Below are 10,346 nucleotides of genomic sequence, written 5' to 3'. Positions count from 1 at the left end.
ATAAAACTCGAGGCAAGAGACATATCTGCAAGAGATAATCAATGTGAACCACAAAACAAATGGAGAAAAATTGAAACAAGCCATATAAAAACTGACGACTGACAAGAAAAGTTATTTTTTATCTCTTTCAGGTTAAAAAATGCAAGAAAATATAGCAGAGTTTGAGTCAAGCTTTAATGGCGTGTAGTGGCAAAAGCAATTACTCTGAAAAGCATTGAAAGTGCCTTCTTTTTTAAAGGAATCATCCCTAAGAAACCCTAATTCTGAAATGCATTAATTCGGATTACGTTGGCAGTTGGCCCGTTTTACTATTTTCTACCGTGAGCAATGAGGACATTCACATGGAGCTGGCATAATTAAGTACAGATAAATCAATATATGTTTTTAAAAGATATTAGATTTTTACAGTTTATTTTCGTTATTATAAGATACTTTTGGATTCATTTGTATTAGTTTTGTTTTTGCATCAACATTTCGGATCACATTTTGTAATCTATTAAAAAAATGATACAGCTAATAATTCTTAAACTTGGGACATTGCATTTTTTATTTTGTTTCTTTTTTAACTTTATAGTTACATTGTCTCCTTTTTTATGATAATGTTGATATATTGTAATATGATACACTTTTGACAATATATTAACTTGTGATTTCACGCTCATGCTGACATTTTCATTTCATACCTTTTTTTATCATTTGATAAAATGGTGTGTTTATAAGCAATTAAATTTGTCCATTCACAACCACACCAAACTTTACCTCATTTTGACTATAAATTAAACAATTTATTTATTATTTATAATCATTTATTTAATTTATACCTATATTCTCCTATCTCAAAATTAAATAAAAACATTTAGTCATATGACAACCTTTTTCCAGCAACTATAATTTTAGTTATATGAATTCCATTCAAACAACCTTTTGAATGAGATGGGCATATATATCCACCTCTTATGAACATGGAAAATGAAGATATTTCATTTTGAATATGTACCCAAAAAATAAAATTACCTTTCCAAAATAATCTTACAAAAATAAAATAGCCGTTTTAGAATAAAAACTACAAGAAATTCTTCTCAGCACGAAAATTAGATATTCTTTACCAAATTGAAAAAAATGCATTTTAAAAGAAGAAAATAAGATTCTTAGAGTAATTCAAAAATGCCTTCCCTATTTATTTTTTTCATAATTCCCTAGACCTCTTTACACTTTTTCCCCTTCTTGACTTTTTCTTATTGGAAAAATTTCTTCTTAATGAAAATAGATATTTTTCATACAATATATTTCAAAAAAAATAATTTAATCCACATAACTAAAATTAATTTTTTTCTAATATTTACTATTAAATTTGAATTTTAATTATATATTAATTGTATACGGTGAAAATGGATAACAACAATGTTGAAAGACTAAATGAATTCAACCACAAAACCCTAGCCTAACAACAACAAAGATCCACCATAGCATATGAAGATTACCTAAGACAATGCAAATCAAATCAAATCACAAAGATTATACCATCACATGTCCAATAGGGTTTGGATCTCCATTCTTCCTATCTCCATTGATCTTGCTTTGATATATTTGCTCTCAAATTTTATGTGTGCACAAGAGCTCAACAAAGAACAGAAATGTGGTTGCAAGTAGGATCTCATATGAAAGTTCGAATGCTACGATGCTTGATTAAAATGTATATATCTAGGGGTTGATAATGAAGGAAGCATCTCCGTATATAGAAGACACTATAAGAAATGAAGGGATAAGATTGAGAGGTGTAAAAGATAAATGGTCGGCTAAGATTAGAGGGTAGGTAGAGAAAATAAGAAAATAATGAGAGGGTAGGTAGTGTATGAATTAAGAGATGAATGACATGTGTCATTGGTGGAAAAGGTTAATGAATTAATTAAATAAATAAAGATTTATTTAATTAATAGAGGAAGTGGGATCAATTAAATAAATAAGATATTAATTTAATTTAGGAAAAGGATAATTTAAATAAATAAAAGTATTTATTTAAATGAGAAATAAGGCTAGAAGAGGATAAATGAATTAATTAAATAAATAAAGATTTATTTAATTAATAGAAGAATTAGGCTAAAATAATTAAATAAATAAAATATTTATTTAATTAGACATAACAATTTTAGGTGTCTACATTTTGCCCCTCTTTGAGATAATGCAGCTTGTCGCATTGTTTCAAAGAAGATAATATGAACTGATACAAAGTTGCCCCAAGATGGGAATGATATGCCCCCTCGAGAGATAGGATGAAAATGTCTGGAAAGATCACACACAATCTCTCGATAAGAAAGAAAGGGTAGAATGGACTGACCGGATGGGATAAAGTGACAGAGTCACGGGATAAAGAAGACTGACTCGGGAAACGAGGGCTAGGGCAGTCTATAAAATAGACCATGAGGGGAATACATCCTCATTGTCATCCACACACCTAAGATATTAGAGTGCAGAGAGAGAATAGAGCAGCAGTAGTCAACAGTGATGGCATTGGTGCATAGATTCGATCATGTTCGTCGATTTAAGATGCTAGTAGATGCAAGAGAGCTGGTGAGTACTGCAAAACCTCCTTGTACTTTGTCATAATAAATGTTTTCATTAATGCATGTTAGGTAGCGCATTTAATGCATTTTAGAATATGTCAAACAAGGTCAAAAAATGTTGAGATGCATCTATGTTGGTGCCAAGCACGTCTAGGTTAGCTAGGTGCGTCTGTGTTCGTGCTAGGCATGTCTGTTTAGGAAAAGGCATCTATGTCAAATGCGAGCAAGTCTGCATTGTTCGGGTGTGTTCGTGCTATGTGGGCATGTCTGTGCAGAGCATAGGCACATCTATGTATTTTAGGCACATCTGTGCTAAGCAAGCGTGTTTATGCAGTATGTAAGCACGTTTATGTCATGAAGGCACATCTGTGCAGAGCAAGCATGCTTATGCAGTATGTAAGTGCGTTTATGTCATGAAGGCATGTTTATGTCTTCAAGGCCAAATCGGAAATTTTGTGATGAACATACGTTGTCAATTGGATAGGCTGTTAAGAGGATACACTCAAGTAGATCCTCCAGGGAAGACTAGGATAGTAGATAAGGCTAGGATTGACAATTTTTTGATAGAACATACATTGCTAGTTAGGAAACTACTCAAGAGGATACATTCAAGCAGAGGCCCTAGGATAGGATAGATCAAGGCACTTTGTGATGAACAGTGAGTACCAAGACATAGTACTTTGTGATGAACAGGGAGTACTAATATGAGTAGCACTTTGTGATGAACAAGGAATGCAAAACACGTAGTACTTTGTGATGAACAAGGAGTACCACTAGGATAAAAAGCAACACTTTATAATGAACAGTGAGTGTCACTAGGATAAAGTGCCATATGATAGATATAAGTGTTGGTATTTTGGTATGGTTTTGTCATTGATGTCAACACCTACTAAAACACTAGCACTTTGGAGATCCAGCAGCATTCACCGACAAGCAAGTAACTATTGCATAGTTACTAGCATATATATGGTTCACCGACAGGATATAATGATCACCAGCACTTGGAATGATATGGAAGACACTTGGTAATATCGAAGACATCGAGTGGACATCTTATCTTAATGAATTAATCAATGGTATATTCATATTTTCATATTTGCTTTTACCGGCAAATAGGTCCAGGGTTATCCAGGGTTACACTTGCAGGTTTATCTTTTCCAGATCAGCATGGCATGCTATGGAGATGATTAATTATTGTTGTAAATGAATTAAGCCAACATGTTCAATCGGTTATTGCATCGGATATTATATTGTTTGTAAAATGTTTTTATTGTAATATCTTGTAGGGCCGACCTACTAAAATTGGTCTTAGGTTATGGTATAAATGTAAGATCTTATTTGTAAGATCAAATGTGGAATGCAAAAAAGAATTGTGTGAAGGTATATGCGAGATTAAGCAGTGCAATACACATAGACATCATTTGAAGGTGAAGCTAGGTTTTTTTGGAAGCATGTCAGCATTACACCAGTACTAAATCCAACATATGAAGTTGCTATTTTTGTGTAATACATTCTTATTGGATTTAACCATCCAACTGTAGTCAGTGTGACTCCCATTTTATGATTGAGCAGTGAGCTTTAGGTTGTTGGCCTTTCTGCATGTGCAGACCCCATTTTATGTACACTTACTATCTACAGTATTATCATCTGATTTTGGGTAAGGTTTCCCACTGTGGTTTTTCCCCTTACAGGGTTTCCACGTACAAATATTGGTGTTATGTATTGTGGATGACTTTGTGTTTATGTTTCATGCACTAATCTTTACCGGTATAGCAATTGACTGTTAAAACTGTCTACCGACATACTTAACTAGTTTACCGGTATTAAGCATTAAGCTGGTTAAGTTGTTTTTGGTTTGAATTTAGTTGACAACTGATTCACCCCCCCCTTCTCAGTTGTCTCTGGGACCTAACAATAAGCACTAACATAAAAAAACAACATTTTGTGATTAACAAGGAATGCCACTTTAACTGACATAGTTGATTTGCTTGACTGCACCTATGCTGGAGTCATGGGAGAGATTCCCATCGACTCAGAGGTTACAACCAGAGCTGACATTTAAGGACAGAGCCGCGATTGAGGTTATGGGTTTGCGATTCATTCTGTATGTGCCTGAGTTTCGGGCGAACATGGGATTGCTGATTGCACTTGCTGAGAGATGGAACTCTGAGACATGCACGTTCCATTTGCCAATGGGTGAGATGACAGTCACCTTAGACGATGTGTACAGGATTATGAGGATACCGATCGATGGGGAGTTGATACCCTATGATCGAGATGGAGATAGGGATGCCCTGAGATGAGTGTTTCAGGATCGAGGACTAGAGATGAGGGCTGGACATGTAGCGTGGGATACCATGACATAGACCAGATTGGCGCTACCAGCGGTGCTGGGAGGAGTGATCTGTGGGTTCCTGTGTCCGGATAGGGCGACACGAGGGCTGGGTGTGTAGCCATATGTATTTTGACATCATTGTATCATGACACTTGTGATTTTGAGATATATATGAGATGATTCATCCTTGTGGCAGTTATATGCATGTGTACCTATGTGATGCTTCTATGTGTCTTATGATGTATGTTTCTATGTTATGGATGAAAATATGTATATGATGAAATGCAATATTTTTGTTCTTTTATGTTTTTAATATCATGTTATGCATATGCAATTGTGGATGTATGAAATGCAGATGAATATGATAATGCAAATGTAAAATGTGCTAACATGTGTTGTGTGCAGGATGTGATGCAGTTGTGATATCTATATGTGTATGTATGAAATGCTAATATGTGGTAATGCAGGTGAAACTACATGAGATGCAAATGTTTTTGGTGTGTCATTATACTCAGTCGTGTGATAGCAAGCTACACGGACTCAAGAAGGACGATGGAGGTCAATCAAGAAAGGGGGATGAAAGATAGGAGATATGGAAGTGAAAGAGCTTCTTGTGCGTTATCATCATTGAGCTTTATTATGGCAAGTAGGTTATAAAAATTGAGGCATATGTTCAACCCAGAAAGTCATTGTACCTATTTGCATGGAGATAAGATAGTCACAAACAAGGAATGCCCCAGTTCACACTAGACTCATAGTGTCCTCATATCCTTGGACAAGTCAAAGCACTACTAAGAGACAATCCACAGATAGCAAATAAAAATAGGTGATGATACCCCATCCTCGCCTTTCTAGTCAAAGACATCCTGGAGATAGAATCTCTAATCAGAGACATCCAGGAAAAGCTAAAAGACATGTCACCAAAAAAGATAAAAATCAAAAGAAGACCAAGACTCGACACCAACAATCACTATAGTCCTCAAGTGTAGTGTCTCTTGTCACTTGTATAAGTCTTATTTGGTTGTGGTCACAATGTTTACTTTCACAAAAGGATAGATAGCACTGGACCATAAAGTTGTATGAGTCTGTTGAAAGATTTGATTTATCGAAGCCCATTGTTGCTGTATCTCATCTGAAACTAACTAAATCCATGAAACTGATACTCTATTGTGAAGAAGATAGAACTTTATTGTGGATTGGCAATGCAAGTGCTACTTTATTGTGGATTGTGCACAGATAGACTGAAGAAAAGTGGAAGAAACTGTACTCCTCAAAACATGTGATGCATTCAGTTCCACACCCATCACTAGATGTAGGATTTGCCTTAGCCACAGATAGGAGTTGATTTATTATGGATGGAAAGTGGTGAAAAGGGAGGTTTATTATGGATGGCTAACCAATCTTAAGTAGATCAATGACAAGCCATGATGGGAATGGGTAAGTTGGTTATGGATGAAGAGGTTGTGAGTGTGTGCAAAGTGAAAGGATGAAATGGAATCCTGAAGGAGGGAGGAGCAATGTCTCTATGCATGGTACCCATGACCCGGTTTTCACCATGGTACTTGCCCAGGGCGCCACCAAAGTGGTTTTCACCGTTGGACGAAATGTTTTCTGTTTTTCAAGTTTTTTGTAGTTATGAATTTTTTTGTATTTTTGAATTAGGATACACTGAAGAGCTATGTGTAAAACCTGTGAAGGTGCATGTTGTTGATTGGATCCTCCAAAGGTTGTCCCTCTGGTGTTGAAAGCTGATATGCACCTGATCCATAGATTGTTGTAATGACGTAAGGACCAAGCCAATTTGGTTCAAATTTGCCTCGCTTCTCTTTGTCTTGCTGATTTTTATGATTTTCTTTGAGAACTAAGTCACCCACCTCAAATGTGTGAGGTTTCACTTTATGATTGTAACTGCATTGTTCCTTGACTGAATGATGTGTAGCTTGAGTGACTGTCTTCCTTGATAAAGAAACTGAGATAGAATTACTAATGTATAGACTACTTTTGCCCATATGCGTGTCACCTAAAGGAGTTTGGGAATCCCTGATAACAAAGTCCTTTGAGGAAGCTCCATTAAAAGTCCATGATGTATTGCTAGAAGGGAAAGGATGTGCGAAACAAGTGGATGAGTTATTAAGGTTTGTGATTGTGAAAAGAAGTGAAAGTAGGATAGCATGATGGAGACTTAGGATCAACAAGTATGCTTTTTGACATAAAATTGTAGAACTTTTGCCCCTAGTTATTTTGATATTAGGGGAGATCAACTCTTGTTCTTTTTCTTTTGTAGGATTTTTATCCTTGACTTTGATTTTTGTAGAGTCCAATAGCTTTTGATTTTGATTTGGACTGAAGGACTTCTCTTTATTTTTGACTTTTAGATTTTTCTTTTCAAAGCTTGATTTTTGATCCCTAATGAGTAAGGGCTTTTGTAATTCTTGTTGATCCAAGTCTAGGAAAGGAGTGGAAATGGAAGGAGTGGATGAAATGGTAAGGCTATGTGAGATCTCAAGAGGGCTGGCAATAAACTCAATAGATTCTTCACTAGAACCACTCTTAGGATTATTGATATCAAGAGATGCTTGCACCACTAGAGGAGATTTGCATTCAGACTTAGTAACCACAACACTAGGTGGTTCACACCCAATTCCTTGTAAATTGTTTATAGATTGTTCCTATCGAATGAATGTCTTAGGAGATAGTGGGAGTTGATCAACATGAAAGATATACTCACCACATCCCATGTCTTTAATCTTGAACTTTTCTTTTAGCTATGTTTGTTTGGATGTAGAAGCTTTTAATGATTCTGGTTCCACACATGCTAATGAAGGAATAGCTTCTCTATTAACTGGAATTGTTATTTTTGATCTAGGTTGCAGATTGTTGCAATATATGAATGGATTTGGGTCAGCTTTGATGGTCACTTCAACTCCATTGTGTGGAAACTTAATGCATTGATGGTATGTAGATGGGAATGCGCTCATCTCATGAATCCATGGGCATCCTAACAATATGTTGTATGTGAGATCAAGGTCTAGGACTTGACAAACCACATCTTTTGTAACTCTGAGAGGTAAGGTGACTGTGCCTTTGGATGAATGCTCTTCATCATCATATGCCTTAATGGTTATTTTTTTTGTAGAATTCACAGCTTTATGTGAATATCCCAATTGTTTAATAGTGCTCAATGTACAAATGTTTAGACCAGCTCCTCCATCTATCAGGACTCGTTTTATTCGATGTTTGTGTAGGAAGGCTTCGATGTGTAAAGGTGCATTATGTGGCTGGCTCACAGAGGCATCATCAGCTTCTGTGAATGTAAGGGAGTGTGTAATGGAAAGCTATCCCACCATGGCTTGAAACTGGTCCATGTTCAGATCAGTAGGGATGGAAGTGTCTCTCAAGATTTTGTCAAGAATAGCTTTATGTGCAGGGGATATGCACAAGAGCTCAAGGATTGAGATAAGCGCAAGTGTCTTCCCTAATTGTTCTAGAAGGTCATACTCATGCTTGGTCGATGAGGAGGTGGTGTTTTTAGCTAGATCACCTTGCAAAGTGAATTTACCTTGACAAGTTGTAACATTACATTCAGAGGTCGGTTTGGAAGAAGGTCCAATGCCTTTTAGGACAATTTTAGGTCTATGGGTAGAATTCTCAGACATTTTATCCTTGATGATAATGGTAGAGACATAATTGTCCATTGAAATGTGATTGATAGTTGAATCATAGTTATAGGATGCTCTGGTATAGTTGGTTTGGTCATCTGTGGCTTTAGCTTTTCCCTTGTCATGTTTTGGGAATGGTTCTTTAAACATTTCATGTTCTTGGTTGGATGAATGCCCTTCAATCTCAATGTCACCTCTATCAATGAGATCTTGTATGATGTTTTGCAGTCAGTGACAATTTCCTATTTTATGTCCCTTGCTTTTATGAAATTCACAATACTCATCATCATTCCACCACCAATTTGGTTTAACCTTTGGCTCATATGGAGGCAAATTTGGAATTGTGATTATCTTGTTTGCCACTAGCTTTTTGAAAACGGACTCAAGTGGTTCTCCCAATGGAGTGTACTTCCTTCGTGACTTTGAAGTTGTTTGAGTATTCACCTGATTTTTTGTAGAGCTTGATCCGGAAAAAATGATTTTTGGGTCATACTGTATTGGCATCCACAACACCATCATTGACTATGTTCTTGTTTTTATTCCAAAATCTTGGCTTATCTTTTCCTTTAAAGTCATCTTTGTTTTCCTTGAATATCTTAATGACTCCTTGTTCAATTAGGACCTTCTCTGTTGCTAAGACTTTTTCAATGACATCCTTGAAGGTGGACAAACAAGATTTTCTCAAGTCATAACCAATGTCTTTGTTAACATTTTGAGTGAACATCTCTACCATTTGTTTTTGTGGAATTTCACAAGAGCATTTGCTGGCTAGATTTCTCCATCTTTGTAAAACTGATGAAAAAGATTCTCCATCCTTTTGTTTGGTGTTGCACAAGGTAGTGATTGATATGTTTGTCTCTATGTTATATGAGAAATGTTGTATAAATACCTCATTTGAGTCACCCCATGACTTAATTCCAGGTGGAATTTGGGAGAACCATTCCATAGCTTGATCACATAAGCTTTGTGGGAATAATCTCATCAAATATGTCTTTTCTGCTACTACCTCAATGCAGACTATGAAAAACTGTCTTATATGTGCCTTAGGATCCCCTTTTCCTCTATACTTATCAAACTTAGGTGTCATAAAGTGTGTAGGAAATGGAGGCATTGGAATGCTTTTGTCAAATGGATAAGAACATATGTCTCTCATTGTGTAAGATGGCTTTGGTGTATTTATGTCCTCCATTTTCTTTTGTAAGTCCTTTATTTGATGCTCCAAATTATTCTTAGGTGGAGACCAACTTCTTGGACTATACCCCATGCATGAACCACCAGGTGGAGGAGGAGCATGTTGCATATATGGATGGTATTGATCATACACATGTTCATATGGAGGAGGTCTATAATGATGTTGCATATAAGGACTACTTGGTATAGAGTCATGATGAGGAATGGAATATATGTTTTGTCCATGTATACCATACTCTACAGGCATGTTATGAGTTTGTTCTAATGTGTTGCCCCCAAATTTGACACGGGGTTTTCTTGTGTCGAAATTTTGATCATGCCTTGGGATATCCAATTGCTTTGGTGGTTGATCCTTAGCATTGGTATGTGATTTAGTATATTTTTCTGCATAAGACTTCCGTAATGGTCTGTGAAGGTGAGTATCATATGCTTGACCATGTGTGTATGGGACCTCTGGTTTTTGAAACAAAGATGATGGTGATTCAGGCACAAGATGTGGTCCTCTATTGCCTCCACTATTAGGCCTCCTTTGATCCATGTTGAGGTGAGGTTGTTGCAAAGGTCAATTTTTCATTATTTGAGACATGTCAAAATCATGAA

Source organism: Cryptomeria japonica, chromosome 6, assembly GCF_030272615.1.
Source record: "Cryptomeria japonica chromosome 6, Sugi_1.0, whole genome shotgun sequence".
Taxonomy (NCBI): Eukaryota; Viridiplantae; Streptophyta; class Pinopsida; order Cupressales; family Cupressaceae; genus Cryptomeria; species Cryptomeria japonica.
The sequence above is the reverse complement of the archived record's forward strand: the minus strand, read 5'-3'. Positions refer to the sequence as shown.